The 22,378-nt window shown below is 32.8% G+C and overlaps 1 protein-coding gene across 3 annotated transcripts in view; it reads right to left on the bottom strand.

Annotated features, from left to right (window-relative positions):
* Positions 1 to 22,378, bottom strand: part of LOC146998813 (uncharacterized) — a 940,238-nt gene that overhangs the window by 80,180 nt on the left and 837,680 nt on the right. The window contains exon 2 of one of the 3 annotated variants that reach the window (XR_015039732.1): positions 13,062 to 13,098. The exons of the other annotated variants lie outside the window; for them this stretch is intronic. The gene's annotated coding sequence lies outside the window, so the exon portion shown is untranslated. The remainder of the gene's footprint in view (positions 1 to 13,061; positions 13,099 to 22,378) is intronic. 3 annotated transcript variants of the gene reach the window in all.

A 22,378-nucleotide genomic window follows, 5' to 3' on the forward strand; every position in this document is an offset into this window, starting at 1 on the left:
TGGCGAATTTTGGTACTTAGTTATTACTTTTGTAACAGACAGCGCCACCACTTTTTCAAGTCATTTCATCACACAGTTGCCATTCGCCAATGTAACAGCCAATTAAAAAATATTCAGAACTACCTTTCAAATTTGCATAATAAGATTTATTCTTATTAAATATTAATATATATATATATATATATATATATATATATATATATATATTTTGTCTGTTTTGCAAAATATTTATTTCTTGTGCTGTGTTTTATATTACGGATAAGAAAATTTTCAGTGTACGAAAATACAAGTGTGAATTTTTTTTATTAAATTAGCTGGTTTAAGTATTTCACTGAATTATTTGGTATTAATATAACTGAAAGTGAGCTCCTAAATGTGATGGATATAGATAATATCAAGAACTTTACGCATATAGTGAATGAAACACACCCAATTTTGTACTGCTATATTTACTTGTCAAAATCTATTTCACTTCTTGTTGTAAGCACAGCATTAAAAAGTCTGATATGTAGACCACGACTTCCCTTGCGCGGAATATTAAATTATACGCACATTTTTTTTCTGCATTTCATTGAAACTTATTTCCTCTCTCATTAGAGATAGTTTTCTCTTTCAATTAATTCAATTCTCACTTTGCGACAAGACAAAAATACATAAAACCTCAAAATAGCTTTATTAAAAATTGCAAAATATAGAGACTTGAAACACCAAATACAATTAAAACAATTAAAAAAAAACAATTTTTACAATTAAAATTATTGTTTCTACGCAAAAACAAGTAGTTATGCCAGCGACAAGAAGGCAGATTTTTCGGTGCACAAAACTTTTACTTTGGGTCCCACTTGGCAAAAAGACACTAAAAGTGCAGAAACTGAATTCACTATTTCGCTAAGTTTCAAATGCAAACAAATATGGCAGCTATAGTAAAAAAAAATTAGGCTTAGCCGCACTTAAAAAACTTTTAAATAGCTAATAATTCTACAACTATTGCATGCAGATTAACTAAAGGCATAAGAACTTTAACTGGGAGATAAGAACAACATAATTCAATCATTTTTAAAGCAAAACATGCACAATTTACCAATATATAAAAATTATTTTTAAAAAAAACTGAGCTCACGCAGCTGAGTTACAAAGTGGGTATATTTGCTTATTTATACACTTTTGGTGCAGCCGAATCCAACCAAAAAGGTAGGTGCACAACTACATGTTATATCATATACAAAATTTCAACGTTTTGAGTCTACTCGTTTTTGATTTATGCGAGCTACATACTTACATACGTACATCTAGACATCACAAAAAAATCTGTCCTGAATCCATTTTAAATCCTTTTTGCAAACCGTTTTGGGAAAAAGAGTCCTTTATTCTGTTCTTACCTACAGATGTCATGCAAAAACATCGTTCATTGTATCTGATAGCAGTTAATATATGGGTATTTTCATTGAAATATGATACCCGAAAATTTTCATGGCTGCGACACTTCTTACAAAAGTACAACTTACTTCGTTTGATTTACTTACAACTTACTTCGTTCACTGTCTGTCTCATTATTTACAACTTACTTCGTACAAGGAAGTAAAAAAGTGAGTTCTCAAATATCAGTAAATAATTAATTTTATTCCTTTTGTTCTTTCATATTATAATAGTTTATCATTTATCAGTACAAAAACTGAGGTAACTAAAAAATTAACTTTTTAGATATTTTTAGTATTTTTTCATTAACGTTATAAGGTATTTTCTCCCTCCTTTCTGCATGCCTTCGTGGTGTAACCGTAGCACACTCGGCGCGTATTCGAGAGGTGCAGGTTCAAGTTCCGGCGACTCCTTTGCACATTTTTCACAGCTCCTTTAAAATAACCTAATGACTCTACAGTGGCGCTCGAACTAAAATGTTGTGAACGATGATTCTTCACAACCAGGATTTAACGATCGGGTTTCCTAATTTCCATTTGCCCTTTAAAAGGGATAATGTATTTTCTCTCTCCTTCCAGTATGCCTTTGTGGTGTGACGGTTAGCACACTAGGCGCGTATTCGAGAGGTTCAGGTTCGAGTCCTGGCAAAAGGCATTGCTCATTTTCAAAAATACCTCTCGGCGTATTATAAAAAAATAACCTAATAGATTCTAAAACGTAATTAATGAAAATCATTTCAACCCAAAATAGGATTTGTGTTAGTGAATTTTAGTTAAGAATAGTGGCTCCCCACTATTCTGAATATTATTGGAATAATTTAAAGATTAAATCCGATAGTATCTTAAGATGGTTTTGCAATCAGAAAACAAACTCATATTGATTCATCCTTATTTTCTTTACAAATGCCGAATATCTGTTTGCAAGTCTAATCTGTTTTCAAATCAAATGCCGAATATCTGTTTTCTATTTGAACTTGATCAAATAGTGTGTTAGTGTTTAATTCAGAAGATAATATTATGCATTGATTAACATTTCCTCTAACTTCTTTTTAACTAAGGTTGCCTATGAGCAACCCCTTTAATTCTGACTCGCAGCTTTTATTTTTAGGTCAGGATATGAATGTAATGTTAAGGCCAGGATATGAACGTCGGAAGGTTAAGGATATGAACCTTTAAACAATAGGATTTCTTTTGAAGCACAGCGGCATGACAATGATCAATAATCTTAGCATCACTAAGAATAATTTTCTGGGTTCTCATACTGAAATTTTCCCAGAGTATTAAAAGTTGTAAATGAAAACGTAAGCATATTATAAAGGAAAATGTAGCCGAAAAATGCTGTGACTGCTATTTAACTCTAAAGAGGGGTTATCAAAGAGAAAATGAGAATTAATATTGATTAAAATTGCATTTTAGGTAATTATTACTGATTATAATAGACTGCAATGTTTGAATATGAATTCTTTGAATATTTTTTTAAAAAATTATGATTGCGAAAATAGAAAAATAGTTTCTTGGATTGATTCCTTTCTCACAGAAGCCAGATGAATTCTGTTTTACTTAATGAAAACTAAAATTTATTTGCATATTAATCTGTCCTCTGTGAGCACTTTATTTCAGTGATCTCTATTAATCTGCCATTTGTTTTTCTTAATTTAAATGCTTCAAGAATAATTAGAAAAGGACCTAATTCTCTTCTTGCCTTTAAATTCTTCATTTGTAAAACTGCATTTTCAGCTATAATCATGTGAAATAATTCTCTAAATATAATTCAGTGCAGAAAAAATAAGATATATAAACAGCTTGCAAATGGGATCACCACTTAGATTCTGTTTTAGAAATATGATGAAGCTTACGAAAAATCTAGGAAGCGAAGTAATTCCGTACAATATTTTATAATTTTTTATCAATGATCAACCTGTAAATATAATTTATCGACATGCAAATATAATTTAATAATTTAATGTGTACGTATATGTTACCGTGAAACACCGAAATTGGAGAATATCGACTTTCACCGGAGAATGACAACATTTACCACATACATCGGTGAAAGATCGAATATTGCATTACATTCTTGTACATTCGGACCCTCACCGGTGTTATGTCGACAATCACAGATATGCTCTGGTGTAGGTCGAAAAGAGAGTTCATAAGAAGTCATAATAGTTTAAGTTGTTGCAATAAATAAGATTTGAGTCACATAATTTAGTAAGCTTTTTATTACTATTATTTTATTTTCTCATTTAGAACGCACTGTATAATTAAGTAAGTTTTTAACTTCTATTATTTTCCTTTCTCATTTTCAATGTACTGTGTGTTTTAAGTTCTTATTTTAAGTCTCAAGTGCTTTTTTTCGTGACTGAATTACGGAGAAGAAATATATTCTTATATGTTCAACATTCACCGGTGAAAGTCGACATTCTCCAGATTTCGGTATTTCACCATAACATATGTTCTACATGTAAATATTATAATATATATATGCATGTATATGTGAGGAGAAGGTTCATTAGCGTCTGAGTGGTAAAGCCGCTAAACAGTGATAGTTCGGTCCGGAGTTCGCATTCCAGTGAACGGAATGGCTGTATGGGCGTTTACGCTCCCCGGGGAAAGCGATTAGAAATACGATTTGTATGCGATTGAAATGCGATATTAATGTGCAAAATTGATATAATTTTGAATATTTGTTTCACCTGTTCATTCGTGCTTTCCCAGTGCTCGGGTACCTTGGCAAGGTCGGGGGGCTCCCTCTCCAAGGAGGGTCGAAAGCCTGAGCAAAAGTGCCTACTACTTACTGACTTGGTGTGAACCCCAGGGTACCAGGTCGGTCTACAGACCCAGTGCATCTTATTTAGTTAAGCGTTGAATAACTCTACCTACATCAAAATGAGTTCTAAAGACATTCTCAAAGAAGGACAGGCATATATTGCCACCTTAGAGACAATATTGACAAATAAAGCTTCTGGCATAAACAAGGCAGTAGCCGCTGATATTCGACATCAATTTCAATTGATGTTCAACCTTCTAACTGAACAGTGTGTCGAGATGGCACACATGGAAGGACAAATTCATCAAACGCCAAACATTAACGACTCTTATGCGGACGTACTTAAACGTCCAGCTCGTGACCGATCCAAAACATGGAGAAAACCAGATAAACAACATGTCACTATTTTATACCCCACAAATGAAGGGGATAAACCAGACAACATCAGAAAGAAGCTCTTAAAAACTATTGATCCCACAAAGCTCCACATTGGAGTGAAAAAACTTAAAAATGAGGCAAAAGGTGGTCTCTTAATAGAGACCAATAAAGCGGAAGACATAGAGACGCTAGAAAATGAAATAAATACTGTACCAGAACTTAAAAAGGACCTACAAATTGTTCGTCCTACACGTAGGCTTCCTAAAATTATAATATATGATATTCCAAGGGACTTGACTAAGGAAGAACTTAAGGAAGCCATTTTAGCCCAAAACGAAGGCATCGATGGTGATGGCCTACAGGTTAAATTTCCTATCAAGCATAAGAACGGAAATCATTGGGTTTGTGAAACCTCACCGGAGGTTTTCAAACACTTACTAAGTTACGCAAACTGTGCGTTAATTGGGAACGTTTCAATTTAAGAGAATACATCAGACCAACGCAGTGTTTTAAATGCTGCCAATACCGACATATTTCTAAACAATGCCAAACAGAAGAGGCATGTGGACATTGTGGAGAAGTGGGACATTCCCACAAAAATTGTGACAATAACTACCAAAGATGTATTCATTGTGCAGAAAGAAATGCGAATAGTGATAAGCACCTTGACGAGCAGCACTCAAGTTTCTCAAAAGACTGTCCTAGCAGACAGCTAGAAATTGAAGATCTTCGAAGAAAAATCAATTATGGCTAGAGAACTTATTCAAAATATAAAAGCGTTGCAAATTAATTTAGCGAGATCACATGTCGCAACAGCACAACTAAAGACTTGTATCTTTGAATACGACTTGATTTTTATTCAAGAACCATACTGTATCAATGACAAGCCGTCTGGCTTTCCGACTCAAACATTTTTTCTCCAAATGACCACCCCAAAACAGCCACAGTGGTGGTTAACCCACGACTTACGGTTCTGAATACTTACGCTTCTTCTACTTTAAATGTTATTACATTAAAGATTGAACATAGGACAATAACCATTTTTAACTGTTATACTCAACCTATAACGGACTTAACAGATTTAACTACTCTGTTAAACTTAGCTGAACGTTACTTTGACGATCAACATGATCTTCTTCTCCTTGGCGACTTAAACGCGTAAAGTGTGCTCTGGGGCTCCCCCTTCAAGGATCCCAGAAAACGCACACTTAGAGAATTCTTAACAATGCATAGACTGGCTGTTGAAAACGATCCGGATGGTCCCCCTACCTACAACTGCACAAGGGGAAAGAGCTGGATTGATATTACAGCTTCCAGATCAATCTCTTCCACGCCTTTCATTCATAATTGGAAAGTTATGGACTGTATCACTTTAAGTGATCATTGTTATATCTCTTTTGAAATTACGTATCAACATTCTAGCTCAACTCAAAGAGTCAAATATAAACTTACACAAATGGATTGGCTCTTACTGAAGGCAAAAATTGGTCACTTTTTTGGTTCAATGGAATCTTACTTGCCTAAAGATACAGTTGATCTTAATCAACTTATAATTAAGTGGACTCAGAAAATACAGGAATACTGTGACTTGGCAACCCACGCCAAGGGAAAATATGTTAAAACTCAACACAAAGGTGTCCCTTGGTGGACCCCGGAACTCTCAATATTACGAAAAAGAATCCTCGCTTTGAGAAAGCGTTATCACAAATGTATTCATGATGACGAACTAAGGGCACACTATAAGCAAGTCTATGAAAAAGACCTTGCTCTCTATAAAAGAAAGCTTATGCAAACCAAAAGAACAACCTGGAAAAGATATCTGGAGCGTCTAAGTCCTAGTTCACCCTTCGGGGTACACTATGACATTGCTAAGGGGACTATGCAATCCCCTCTACAATTAAAAGCGTTACTCAAACCAGATAAAACCAAGACTTCCACAATAGAAGAAACTATACGTTTCCTAATGGATTACCACTTTCCTAAAGATATAATCAGCGAAGACACGGAGTTTCATACGACAATTCGTAACAACTTAAGGAATCCATATAATTCAATAAATGATGTTCCGTTTACGATTCCAGAAGTGGAAAATGCTATCAAATCCCTCAATCCAGGCAAAGCACCTGGAATGGACAATATATCTAAAGAAATTATAGCTGAAGTTTTCTATGCTAACCCACAATTACAAGTAGCGTTACTTAATGAACTCTTCTGTCGAGGAATATTTCCTAACTGCTGGAAGACAGCGAAATTAGTATTATTCTCAAAAGAAGGAAAAAATGGTGAGCTTCCTGATGCTTACCGCCCTATTTGCTTGCTTAACGCATGGAGTAAAGTCTATGATAAATTAATCACTAACAGATTGACTTATTTCTTAGTATCGAATTCCAAATTAAGTGAACAACAATATGGCTTCACGGCGGGAAAATGCTCAGCAGATGCCATCAAGGACAACATAGTCTCACAAATAGAAGCAAACCGACGTAATAATAATTACACCAATGTTATCTCTTTGGATATCAAGAGTGCATTCAACAATATTTGGTGGCCGTTCCTACTACAGGAACTCCGCAATCTGGGATGTCCTCTAAATATTTATAAAGTTATTGAAAGTTTATTGGATAATAGACATATAATCTATGAAATAAATAATGTTCAATACTCCATAAAACAAGAAAAAGGATGTGTACAAGGATCCAACTCTGGACCACTATTCTGGAATATAGTAATGAATATAGCTTTAAAACTCGAATTTGAAGATGGAATCCACATCCAAGCTTATGCGGACTACGTTTCACTCCTAGTAACAGGATCTATGCATATGCAAATTCAAACCAAGGCAAAGTTGGCGCTTCAAAAACTATCAGAATGGGCACTCAAGTGCAAACTTCAATTCTCTCCCGAAAAGTCAAAGTCTATGTTTATAGCAATCAAAAAGCGTGGTGCAGCCTATTCAGCACCGACAATAAAGATGAACGATCATACCATTAAGCAACAAAAATCCATTCAATATCTTGGAATAGTCATAGATGAATGCCTTACCTGGCTACCTCATCTAGATTATATTAAATCTAAAGTTTGTAAAATAATGAACAATCTTCTTAGATTACTTGGGATGCCCAAACCAGTTCTGAAAGAACTTTATAAACGTGCAATAGAGCGTACCATAGTATACACATGTCCTGTCTGGTGGTACCCACCTACGGTAAAAATGCGAAACAAAACAAACTCTATACAACGCATAGCACTTCTTGCAATGACCAAAAGCTATAAGACTGCCCCTACTGCAGCTCTTCAAGTGATTGCTGGAATTATGCCGCTTGATCTTAAATTGGACATGGAAAGCATCATCCAACGTACCAAACGAGGATGGACTGACTTTAAATATGAGGACTTAGAACTTTCACGGGATCAGATTGAATTCCCAGTACCTAAATGGCATTCTCATCCAGCTCATATTCAAGTCTTCGGATGGGACAACAAGCCTCCAATCAATAAAGGTTTAGAAATTTATACGGACGGTTCAAAAAGTGAAGACGGCACTGGAGCTGGCTTCTGTTCCTTCATGAATGGAGTTTGTCACGATCAATTTATGTTTAAACTGGATAAGACTAGTACAGTATATCAAGCTGAAACTTTAGCATTAAAGTCGGCATTACTATGGTTAAAATCACACCCCAGTCCTGCGCATATATATTCGGATAGCCAGGCTGTTTTAAAGTCTATCCATAAATACAATATCTATAATCAGAACATTATCGCCATAAAGAAATTACTGCCTTTTACAAAAGCAAAGCTTCATTGGATAAGAGGACACCAAGGCACTGCCGGCAATGAAAAAGCCGACGAGCTAGCCAAACAAGGGATTTACTCGAACACGTACCTAGACTGCAAGATCCCTATGAGTAATAGCATCAGGACGACAAAGATGAAAGCTCTCGATCTATGGCAAAGACAATGGAACGATGAAGAAACAGGACGACATACGTTCACACTTCTACCGAATGTTTCGGAGAAACGGCATTTCAGTGATTTTTTTTAAATCAAGTTATCACTAATCACGGAGCCTTTCCGATTTATATTAACAGATTCAAACTAAAGGAATCTACATGCAAGTGTCAATGTGGTAGTGAATCCGCAGATGCACTTCATATGATTATAGACTGTTCCAGTGTATCAACAAAACGTAGAGAAATTTTCAAACAAAATATAACTTTAGAAACTCTAAAACAACTAATTAAGAACGACAAGGGACGATCTTTGTTATCAAGTTTTATGGAATACATATACCATAATGAATCAGATCTGTACTTATAAATTGATTGTATTATATAATATTATTGTACTTATATTGGAATACTCATATCACAATGAATTAGATCTGTACTTGTAAATTCAATCGTATCATGTAATATCTGTAATGCCATGTTATTAATCATTTAATTATTGTAATACTTAATATTGATTCTTTACTTTGTTCTTCCTATCATTCTATGTTGCATTGTATAACTCAATTTATGTTCAAAAAATAATTTGTTTTGTAAATATAAAAACATGCTATGTAATGTATTTTTTCAATAAAGACGTTGGCGAGGCCAACACATCTCCTAGTCAGAAGACCTCAAAATTCTAACTAGGTCTTTCAAAAATTCTAATTGGCATTATTTGATCTTTGAGCTCTTGCTCCAAAATTGAAAATTTCCTTAGCCTATTGGCTCTGGTGATACTTCTGCTTAAGAAGTGCGGACCAGACAATCCATTTTCATGTTCTAAATGTTGTATGGGCGTTTACGTGGTTTTCCCCATGTATAACGCATATACGATCCAGTTTTGCTTAGAAAGTCCTCTACAGAGGCATCCTTACCCTTAGGCAGATAGCCGTCGAGTGCTTTGCTATATTTAAATAAACCACAACAAACCATATAAGTAATTTAAAAATCGCTTTATTTTATATATGCTTATAAAATGTATATATATATGTGTGTGTATGTGTAATTAAAAATTTTCTAATTGCTTCAGAACCTAACATTTATATTGATATTATATACATATACATACATTAATGAACATTGTATATTTAAGATTTTTTTCTTTGATATTTTATACCTGGTAGAGACATTAGGTATTTTTTTCCGGAATCAGGCAAAATGAAAATTAACAGAGCCTTCGCCGGGAATCGAACCACCGACCTCTGACAATACCGGCTCAGCGTGCAGAACCACTACACCATGAAGGGATGCTAGGAAGGCACGAGAAATACCTTACATACTCCCCTTTTGAAAGGGCGACTGAGGTTTTTAGGGGACCCAATCGCCAAATCCTGGGCGCAGAGAATCCTCATGAAACACCCTTTTAGTTCGGGCGCCACTTTAGAGACATTAGGTATTTTTTTCTGGAAGCAGGCAAGATGAAAAATTAACAACGCCTTTGCTGGGAATCGAACCACGGACCTCTGACAATACCGGCTCAGCATGCAGAACCACTATACCACGAAGGGATGCTAGGAAGGCGGGAGAAATACCTTATAACCTTGTTCTTTATTTTGTTGCATTTATTTATGCCTATATACATACATATAAAAAAAAACATAATAATAGGCTAAAAATTAAAAGCAAAATTTTTAAACCCGTCCTGCACTATAGATATGTGTGTATTGGACGGCAGAATTTAGGGAAGTTGAAATTTTTGGAATTTGGGAAAGCACCGAGTGTCAAAATTAAGGGATGAGAAGTATTTATGATTTAGGGAAAGCACTGGGATCCAAAGTTTAGGCATGGTTAAAATTTAGAACTTACAAAAGCGCTTTGCAGCAGAATTTAGGACCTGTAGAGGCGATACCAGGCGGTTTCAAGCGCCAGCCCTAGATAAAGCCTTAAGTATATATGTGGGAGTTTATTTATTCAGGACTCATATTAGTTTGAAGCATGTGCAAGAAATAAACGTAGGTATAGTAAAAAACTAAACTATTACAATTCAGGCTTAATTCAGAACGCTATAGGAGCAAGACAAAATTTAGCGAAACCACTTGGGTTTCGTTGCCAATCTTGTGATACATAGCCAATAACGTATAACACACGCTATTAAGTTAGGCTAAAATTATCATTACTGATTCTAAGGCATTTTAAATTAATGTAGCAGACTGCGCTGCTCCCTGACCTTCTAATTTGACCCAGTTTATTAATTTTCGCAGACTGTTATTATTACAGAAATTTTATAAAAACTAAGCTTGAACTTTCGATTATGTCGAAAAGAGTTTCCAATTCTGGAGTTACAAAAGGGATCTACAAAGCGAAACCATGTTTAGAAGTCCATTAAACAAAATGTGGAATTGCTGCAAAAAATGCATACAGGCATATTCGTCTTAAAATTATGTGAGGAGTATGGCATTGGAAAGTCCACTGTATATGACACAAGAAAAAAGAAAAAGGAACTTTTTGAATTTTTTGTGGGAGCATCTTAAACAACTTGCATTGAACGAAATGTTTAATAAAGTAAACAAATATTAAGCTTTCTTTTGTAAATTTTGATACCCTTTAGATCATAATTGTTCTTTATTTCATAAATTACAATTTCATAATTTTAATTGTATAATTTCTGCATGCCATCTTACCAAATTTAAATTTATGATCTATTATTAGGGGGACCAAAAAGTAATGTCGTTTCTACGCATGTCGACAACAACGATAGACAACAACATGCTAAGGGCAGAAGTGGACGCAAATCAATGTCAAACAATCGAGGAACTGTCAAACACTCTTAACCAACCTTGGTCGACCAAAAACATTTAAAGCAGAATGGAAAAATAAGCAAAGCAGGTGTTTGAGTCCCCCATAATCTGTCCGAAGAGAACAAAGCCAACCTATCCATCACACGCAATGTATTGCTTCAACGGCACCATACAGAACCATTTTTTGATCGCTTGATTAGTGGAGACAGAAAAATAAGTCCTATATGATAATCCAAAACTCAAAAGGCAGTTTTAATAGGGGTTACAAAGGGTTTACATCCCGAAAAGGCACTTCTGGGTATTTGGTGGAGTATTCGTGGAATTGTTCATTTTGAATTGCTGAAATCTGGAAAAACTGTTAATGTAGACCTTTATTCTGAACAATTGGATCTAGTGAACCAATCTTTAATTGGAAAATATCCGGCGATTGTCAACGGAAAAGGCGTCATTCTGCAACACGACTGTGCAAGACGAACACTGGAAAAACATAATGAATTGGGGTGGGAGGTACTGCCTCACCCACCATATTCGCCCGATATCGCACCCTCGGATTTCCATTTATTCCAATCCCTACAACATTTTCTTAGTAACAAAAAATTTCAAAATTTTGATGATGTCCAAAATGCCATCTTGAGATATTTTACTCAAAAACCAATTGATTTTTATTGATCTGGGATTGAAATCTGCATACTAGATGGCAAAAGGTTGCTGATAACGAGGGTGATTATATTATTGCTTAAAAATAAAAACTTGTTACAAATTTATTTGTTTGAATTTAATGTAAGAAAGCAACATTACTTTACAGCCCCCCACAGGATTTGGAAATATCCCAAATCCGGAATCGGCTAGTGCGGATTTCGAACTTTGTACTGTATTTATTAATACTATATGAAGAGATACTTTTTTAAATTATAAAAAATATTGCTTAAATTTTTAATGCATTTTATTCTCACTTTTTTGAAGTGTTTGTAAGAGTAAATTTTTAATTTTGCAATGTTATTGTCTGTTATTTTACTTCAATATTTATAATTAAATTTTATATACAACAAAATTTATTTTGTAGATTTCAAAATTGTGCATCATATACATATTTAATACTTCTAAATATGTCAAACAATACATAAAAAGTATTATAAATTAAACATGCTTATCTTCTACTACAGAAATGTTTAACAGCAACAAAATTTAATTATAAGATTTTTCTTTTCTTTCATGTTTGCAGCAAATGCATAAAAATAATTCTGAAGATGTTTTTTATGTTGAAAGGTATCTAGTGGCATTAACTGCATAAGATACTTTTAAGCAAGTTGTAGCTTATATTTAAAAGAGTCGCTGATATTATCATCCAAGACTCATATTTTCAAACTACAGTAAATTTTTTTATAAACATGAGGTTTAGAATAATCACTTTCCTAAAAATCAAATAATGACACAAACATCAAGTTCTTAGGAGCCTGAATTAATCAGAATCACAGAAATTCAGTGGTTATGTAGAAATTATCCACAGCAGGACAACTCAGAAAGTTCTGGGGACAAGTAAAACATGCACCAAAAATTTTGGAATCATTTGCCATGATCTTTATTAAATAAATTTAAGATGATTTCTGAAAATAAAAATTCAACTTTTTTTAAAATTAAATACTGGAAAGCACTTTCCTGTTTTCTCACATGTGCTTAAAATTCTAATTTAGAATGCAGTTGTCAAGAACTGAATTTATTGCCTATGAAAAAATATTTCATTTTCAGATTAGATATAAAAGAATTTTTTTACCTCAGTAGTACATAGAGACTTCAAACTGCAAAATGTCCTGCAAAAAAGAAATAAAAATGCATTTCAATAGTCAGTACATAACAGAATATGCTATACAATATTTACATATAAGTTGCTTCAAAGGACTAAACTGGGAAGTAAATTTCTTCTGAAATTTAAGATGAATATGAAGAAGGTATACAATAAATAATTATGAAACTAAATTGAAGACCTTTAACTAAGAATTTAAACATGCTGCTAATTAATGTATACAGAATCATAGCCTTTAGTGCAGTAATAAGGAATAGCAAATGTAATAAACAGTAACTCTTTAATCAACACTAAGAAAACTGCTGAAACTGAACATAAAACACTAAGTTAATAATTTCAGAAACAGTTACAAAAAAATAATTGTTTAAAATCTTTACATATAACAACATAACACTGTTGGGCATAATAACAATTCAGCCTTTTAGGGCATAGTACATGCAGCAGAAAAGGTTTGAGATGGCACACAATTTGCTCTCAGTTCAGTTTTATATCCCTTTGGCCAGTGAAGGCAAACTCATTAGTCAACAGAGTCAATTATCAACAGTTCAGCACTGTATTTATTAATACTTGTATTCTCTTTTCAAGTATCTTCTTCCATTCATTCTCTGCATATGTCCAAACCATCTTATACCTTTCTCAACTCTACATCTTTTTTCGCTCCACAACACTCCCTAAAATTAACTCAATATTTCAGTTTTTAAGTCTTAGTTAAACTATATATATATGTCGAATAAAACTTGATATTATACTTAATAACGATACTATTTTATTGATAAAAGAGAATTGCAATATATTGAAAAACTTGAATCGCAATAATGACTAACAAAACACTAATGTAAACAATGGCCTTGCATCTTCTTGAAAAGTTTGCATTTTGTATGTTGTTTTTCATTTTAAGCCTTATTACAAGTTTTCATGAATAAGATGACTTCTCTATTTACTCTTGACAAAAAGTTCATGCTTGAAAATTATTGATCGTATGAATATGTAGACTCGAATAAGAAAAACATCAAACGTTAGTTTTTTAAGCTGATTACATGAGTCGGGAATAATATTATTCCACATGTTTTCCTTTTCCAGATTACTTGTGCTGTGAACTAAGCACACATTTATTTTTCTCCAATGTTTCTACATCAGCACTTAAAATGTTCAAATTTCAAGTTTCATAATTTTTTTTTTTTTAAATTCAGCAATTGATTTCAGAGTTGCCAATGTGAATATTAAACAGAGAAATGCAATTCCGTTGCACTAGTATTAAGAGGTTTTTTAACAAAGGCTAATGTTGCTTTGCTGATTCAGAATTCCTGAAACCTGCTGAGAAAAACTTCTGTCATAAAACTGTTGTTTTGAAATGGCAAATGTCAATATTAGATCTATTTTCTTGAGAATGTTTCAACAGGCTTGGAAAGTGAACCAAAGTTTCTGTTTCAAAAATCTTGAGCAGAAAGAGATAATTTGCTTTCAAATGAAATAACTTCTTCCAACATCAGAAAAATTGTGTTTCCTCTTCCCTATAGGAGGTTCGAATCCCGCGAACGGGCTGGCTGCATGGGTGTTTTCGTGGTTTTCCCCATGTGTAACGTGTTAAAAACGAGCCAGTTTCCCTTAGAAAGTCCTCCACAAAGGCATCCCTCCTCTTAGGCAGATAGCCCTCGAGGCTTTGCCATAATCACACACACACACACACACCTCTTCCCTATAGTTTTTTGATTAAGCTGATTTAGATGAGATGTAACGTCTACCATAAAATAAAATTTTTGGATCTACTGATCATTCATTAGTTCTGGATTATAAACACTCATTTCAAGGAGTAATGCTTTAACTTCTGTTAATAAGGATGCAAAACATTTCAAAACATTTCCTCTTGATAACCAACGCACTTTATTATTCAGCAGAAGATCTGAGTACTCGCTCTCCATTTCAACTAAAAATTCTTTAAACTGGCGATGATTAAAAGCTGTAGTAATAATGAGGTTAACAATAATATAATTATGAATTCCATAACTTTGCAAATTTCTTCTGGAAATGTCGAGCACAAAGCGCTTCTTGATGAATGATACAATGGTAAGTAAGATCTTGTCACTGATTTTTCCTTTCAAAATAATAACAAAAACGTTTCTTACCCCGGTCATTCTTTTCGCCCTGTTTGTTGCAACTGAGACAAGTTTATCGAGATTTGGTGATCTACCAGGAGACCAGAAGAAAAAGCAGAGTTGGCAGCTGTGGTTTATAAATATAAAAAACTATTTTTATTCGAATCCTGGTATATACCAACATTTTCTGTACTTTTTTTGGTTTAATTTATAAAGTAAGTTCAAAAGCAATCTAAATAAATATATATATGCATTTTTCAAGTACTGAAAAGGAAGGGCATGATGGGAATGATCTTCTAGCAATGGTGAAAGGGGTGGAATAGGGCAAAATAGGTTGAGAACCACAATGTTAGATCTTTTAAGTATTAGTTAAAAAAAAAATAAGTTTGAAGCTTTACACGGCATTTAATTATTATTAAATGAAATTTGTTTACATCTAATTAGAATTTCGGAACACTTCCGCAAAGAACCCGGCAAATGTAAACATCGCCAACTTTGGCGATAATAGTTCAAACCTGGTAATCCGGCAGATTCAACCTATTCGCTTGTAAGAAGGTTGCAACCATTCCTCTAACGTTCATTTTGTTGAATTATCACCGTCATTGTTCGCATTTGCCAATTTAAATTATTCTTCACTTATTTATTATTATTTTTTTGTATTTTCACGTTATTATTTATGAACTTTTAACAAATAGATAGAAATATTTTCATATAATAAAGGAAGTTTTCGGTGACAGATGCTAGTTTGTGGAAGAAAATATGGCGGGAGAGGGGTTAATGATAATTGGTAACATGGCTGTTAACGTAGCGTTAAGCACACAGAATCATGAGGTTTCCAACCGATAAAATATTTTGACTTCATCACCTGCCAAAATATGCATTTTAAATAATTAATTAAGTAATGTTTTTATTATTGGTATGGTCATCTAAAATTATGAGAAAAACAATATTTATGGCTTAAAACTTTAACCAGATAATATATTGTTAATGCTTTTCCAACAATAACATTTGAGAAGATTTCAGGTGTGACACACAAAGAGATGATTAAACTGAAATAAAAAGTATTATTGATTCTCTAAAATGACAGAATAGTTTTATGGATACTCAAAGTCATCAAAATTAGCAAACCACTACTTGTGTAATGAATCCAAGTGCAAATGACTCTTCAAAAGTTTTATTAACAATGCTACTGAATAGAATTTCAATACTGAAAATTATTGGCACTGTCAAATATACTATGAAAGACAGGCAGTTGTTTCAACATAAAATGCTTTAAACTGTTTACAAGTAAATTGATAAAAATAACATTGAAAAACTGTTTATGTAAAATGGATGTATTAAAAGTCATGCATTCATTAATTTATTACAGGCACATGGCTCTTATTGAACTAAGACTGTCACTGAATGATTGTTTGGAATCGACATTTCTTGCTGTCTGAAACCTACTTCACCTATGATGTAAATATGCAGTTGTGGTTCTCACTGACATAAAGTTTAGCCACTCCTGATCGATTATATATGTCTACTGTATTTATACCTATTATACTAATTATCAGATACAATTTTGAGAATATCAACAAGCAAAACACTTAAAAATTTTAAAAAGACACTTGTAGTAGAAATATTAATATTCTATATGAATTATGGAAAGTACATGTAATGAATAATACCATGACCAAACACTTAAAAAAAAGAATAGATTAAGTATTTCCTACCTCGATACTTGAGAAAGCAATCCTGTTACACAACACATAGTTAACTTTTGATTACATGATATTACATATTACATATTTAGTCCTACGAGTGGTTAAGAAGGCTGAATAGTGGTAGTTCAATCTCGGCTCAAATCCTGAAAAACGAGCTGGTTGTGCAGGTTATTTTTTTCGTATGTGTTTTGTGAATTTTGTGACATTTTCGTGGTTTTCCATGAGCCTATTTACCCTAGAAAATATTCACAAAAGCATGCCTTTTTCAGCTAGCTCTCACATGCTTTGTATATTGAATTAAGTACACACAAACCCTTCTTATTTTTAAAATGATAAAGTTATTAAGTTCACATTACATGCAACGAAGCTTTTTACAAGCCAGGATACTTTCTTTAACAATTACAGTGCTAATTAGTGCTGTACTTCTCAGTTATATGTGAAATAACATCTCAGTGTCACTGCTTGTGACACATTTGTTTCACTTGTCTTCTTATGCAGTCATAAGCATGAAATAAACAAAACAATAACATTTGAGAAGATTTCCGGTGTGACACACAAAGAGATGATTAAACTGAAATAAAAAGTATTATTGATTCTCTAAAATGACAGAATAGTTTTATGGATACTCAAAAACTCATGGTTATGCATGAAAAACCTAATCCATACATCCTTGGTGACTGATATTAACATAGTTTTTATGCTGCATTTGTGAACTACGCGGTTAAATTGAGTGAAATTGTGACTAAATTTCAGAAGACTTATAAAATTATGGTGTGAAAATTTAAATGTGAAATTAAAATCAAGGATACATTGGACAGAACAATCAAAAAAGAAATGTTGCCCATAAATATATTAATAATAATTAATGATAAAATGGACATTTAAAATATTCATATAATAAATATATACAATTAGTGTAATTAAAATAAATATATGCATTTAAAAATGATCTAACTTGGACCATATTTGCAATTTTTGTAATGTTATTAAATATGGACTTTAAATAAAATTTTTAGCAGCATACATCATTTGGGTTTGTTTAAATTATGGAAAAGCATGGGAGAGATATCTGCCTAAAAGAAAAGATGCCTTCAAGGAGGTCTTTCTGAAGGACACTGGTTTGAATCCACGTTACATATTGGGAATACCATGAAAACAATCATACAACTTGCCCATTAGCTTGGCTAACTAAACTACCAGAGTTCAGTCACTTTACTGTTTAGCTGCTGATGAGCTGTATATCAGTTGCAAAGCAGTGCACAAAAAATGATATATTCCTTGGTTCTCGTTATGAGTTACACAGGGTTCATAGCCACATTTTAGTTAAAAAAATAAGCACTTTTCAAGCACATTTTAAGAAAAAAAATAAGCACCTGTCTAATGACATTATACACAACTGCATAACCTTAATTAGACTTGTAATTTAAAATATGAGAAATGCAGTATTTATTAAGAGAGAATAAGCATTACCTCAACCATGGAAAATAATTACTTTTTTTTTCCCTTTAAATTTTAAATAACAGTTCAATTTACAGAACTAGTTTACAATGAGAGAAAAGAAAAAAAAACTATGCAGAACTAAACTATATTACAAGATTTAATGATGAAATTTCAGTTCAAAATAGAGAAAATAAATAATAATAAGGCATATTTATTGTATTTGCTTGGAACCTAATAATAAATACAATTTATTTTTCCACTCATATTAATATTTAAATAATTTAAATCTAAATTCTGAATATTTTCTAAATTTTCATTGTATATCAGTTTTCTCTTAACAGATATTGCAAGCAAAGTAATTTAAGTAAAAAAGAGGAACATTTCTGAAATCAGAAGACAGAAATTTGCTTCATGCAGTCATCCTTTAACAGTAAAAGCTTAACTAAGCCGCATACTTGGAAACTGGCGAATATTCGGACAGTTGAGCGTAACTTGAAAAAGAGGAGCGGAGGGGGGGGGTTGACTGTGGCCACTTTTTAGATTTTTCCGCTAAATAAATGCTTTTGACATTTTGATATGTGAATCATATAAAAATAAACCAATGGAACTGAAAAATATTCTGCTTAGCAAGCACAGTAAAACTCTTTTAAGTGTTCATAAACAAATCTCAAACAGAACATCAAAATTAATTAATTAATTATCTCTGCGAAATATCGCAAACGTTATTGCACAATACGTGTGCCATAATTCTTCCCTACGTGATATTACGCAATCGGAATCAACATCTGCTGAAATTGGGAGAATAAAGAACTAAATATGAGTAACTGGGGTGTTTTTCATTCTAATTTTCAACAGACGGCGTTAAATTTCCGCAATAGAATCATTCTTCGCTTGGGTTGGTAGACCGCAGAACTTTTAGTCCTATTCAATCCAGATTGGAAAGTGACAAAAAAAAAAGTCCGTTGCTTGTTTTGCAGCGAACTTGTAACAGTTTCAATATTTGAGATTTTGGGGAGAAAGGGGAGAACCTCCCAATCTTCGCACTATATAATGTATTGGCCAAAAAAAATTAAATTATTTTGACTATTCGATTACTTTCCCTTTATTTAAGCCATTCCGAGTATTATTCCTAAAACGCTATGTTAAAATACAACCATTTTTGGAAGTTTACTATATTTCAGCAGTTACTGCAACTGTTATTATAAACATTCATACATATACTCATAATATAAGCATAATGATCATAATAAACACAAATATGAACTGACCAAGCGGAACGAGAATGCAAATTATTAAGATCTGGATAGAAATTTAAACGTGTATAGTATTTGGGTGGGAGGAAAAGAATGCCGAATGTACCGAAATTTTCTACAGCTTTCGCAATTCTTTGACCAATATAACGACGGGCACCTGTCTGTACTCTTTGTGCGCACCAAAGGTTATGTTAATGCAGAGAAAGGGGGAAAAGCTATTTCCGGGAGTATGATTCACCACCTGACATTCAATATTAAGAAAAGTTGTTTATTTAGTTTCGGCTTTGGTAGGGGGAAAATAGCGCGTTCATTAAAAAAAAAGCACTAAAAGCAAAAAATAAGCACTAAAAACAAAAAAATAAGGGCTTTAAAGAAAAAGTAAGCACCTATAAGGGCCTTTATATTTTATTTTCAAATATAAGGACTTATAAGCACTTATAAGGACCGCTATGAACCCTGGTTACATGCAAAAAAGCAAGTCTTAATAAAAATATATATGCCAAATGTAAAGTTAATATGTTGGTTTTTTCGTGCAATACATGAACATATACATAAAATTTAAAAAAATAAGTCAGAGAAGAATATAATTTATTACTAAAAAAACTTTTATGTAATCAGTTGCAATTAAGTTTCTATTTAAATGAGAATATCTATTCATTTCATTTATGCGATCATAATGGATTTTCAATCGTAGTTTTGGAAGTACTTTAAAATTATGCAATGAAGATATTAATCGTAAATTCACAATTTCTTTAGAAACTGCACTGTTAAAAACATAAATATTTTGGAATTTTATAATACTGAAAGATATTCAAAGACAGATCTCAATTTTCCCAAGAAATTGCCAAGAAAAAGGGTCATTATTACAAAGCTCAATATTACATGATTTTTCTACTTCCATTAAGCTTTACATATTGTTTTCTGTGCTAACTTGAATTAAATACAAATTTATTTTCGTGCATCGTGTTTAACCAGTTAATTTTGAATTTTCACTTTCATATGCTTAATATATTGTTTTCTCTGCTAACGTGAATTTATGTTACTTATTCTTTAATTACTTTGATTATATTCTTTAAATATCATGTTTACGCGGCTTACTTCCATGTGTTTTAATATCTCATAACCAACGCCCATCAACCATAGGTGAACTTGGCGAGTAAAACAGCAACGGCGCCAACGGGTTCTCTGTGGATGAAAATTCAGAATTTCTAAATCAATCAAACACATTCATGAAAACAAGCAATTTCAAAAGTCATTATAATAACAGTAGTCAAGAAAGCATAAAGTTACCAGCAAGAAATCTCTAACAAAGTTAAAGATCATCCATATAATCCAATTGCTATATTAATCAAAATAAATAAGAAATTCAGTACAAAGTCTGAAATCCAGACGTCCATTATCCGAAATGATCTAAAATCCGGACCTCAAAACCACCAACAACATTTTTCTCCTAAGTTTTACGCATGCACATTTGATTCCACCCCCCTCCGAGCATAATAAAACATCTGGAGTGTGCCAATTCTTAATTTCACTTTGACACTAAATGAAATACATTGTTATTGAAGAAACAAACCTTTTAGCATAAATATGTACGATCAGGATCAGTAACTTGGTTTCATTCCTGCGTATCCGCTTTATGGTACACATCTCAAACTGAAACATTCCACATAGATACATCATTGATCTGACGCCAACCTTGGGAATCATTATTTATTATACTTTCCTTTCATCACCGCATGTTTATCAAAACATGACAACTTCAGTAATGACTCGTGTAGCGATGCCTAAACAATTTTTGGTACTTTTCCGTTTTGCCGGCGCAAGCGATAAAGTCGCCAATAATGGTACAATCGATGCCAAAAGGAATATTCTCGCTGGTAACCTTTTACGCCTCATTTTCAAAACAAGTCGCAGCTTTTTCTTATCAGATTGATTGGTTTTTTCAATACTGGCATATAATTACATAGAATTTTTATCAGATAGTTCAGTTTTATGTCTAAGGCCATTTTCAGTAGTTAAGTCAATTAGGATGCAATCACAGCTCTTACCCGAAGCCGAAAATATAGAAAAGGTAAAGTCAAGGGTTAAATTCATCAATTCTAATAAGGATACATTAGCGAAGTAAAGCACTGCAGTTTTACATAATTTCTAAGTAAGCTATTCGTACGAATTGAAATATTTCTTGCATTTAAACTTGTGTTCCAAATTAAGATTTAACTTGAAATTAATGTAGATAATTACTGAGAGCATTAGATTTTTGTAGAGTAGTTTACGTGAGATGAGATAGCTTGGGGTCACGTGATATAAACCGGCGAATTAGGATTTTGAACCATGAAAGCATAGTAAATTCTTAAATTAATGTCTTTTTACAAATTTATTGTCTTTATTTATCGGCTTTTTATAAAGTTTTAAGCGATATTAAAATGTTTATGCCTTCAAAAAATGAATTCTTAGAACTAAGATTTTTTTAATATTTTTTATGTGTATACTGTCTGTTGTCGCCAATAAAGTCTGCTTGGCGAGATTTGCGCCGGCGAAACGGAAAAGTACCCAATTTTTCTTGTTAGTAATTGAATAATAAAGGTGTATGGTAACCTTATATGTTGACATTACGCTTGGCGATGATTACAGATTTAAGTTAAATGTGCTAAAAAAATGTTTACGAGGAAACATTTACCAAACATTTCTTTCCATGTGATAAAAATAGATTTTGTTGATGATACTCACAGACTCAAAGATTAAATTTATGGCTATTTGAATTAAGAATAATTGATTTGTTATTCACATAAACCCAG

This window comes from Stegodyphus dumicola, chromosome 2 (assembly GCF_044657685.1).
Source record: "Stegodyphus dumicola isolate Sdum_Otavi_A_Nest chromosome 2, ASM4465768v1".
In the NCBI taxonomy this organism is placed as follows: Eukaryota; Metazoa; Arthropoda; class Arachnida; order Araneae; family Eresidae; genus Stegodyphus; species Stegodyphus dumicola.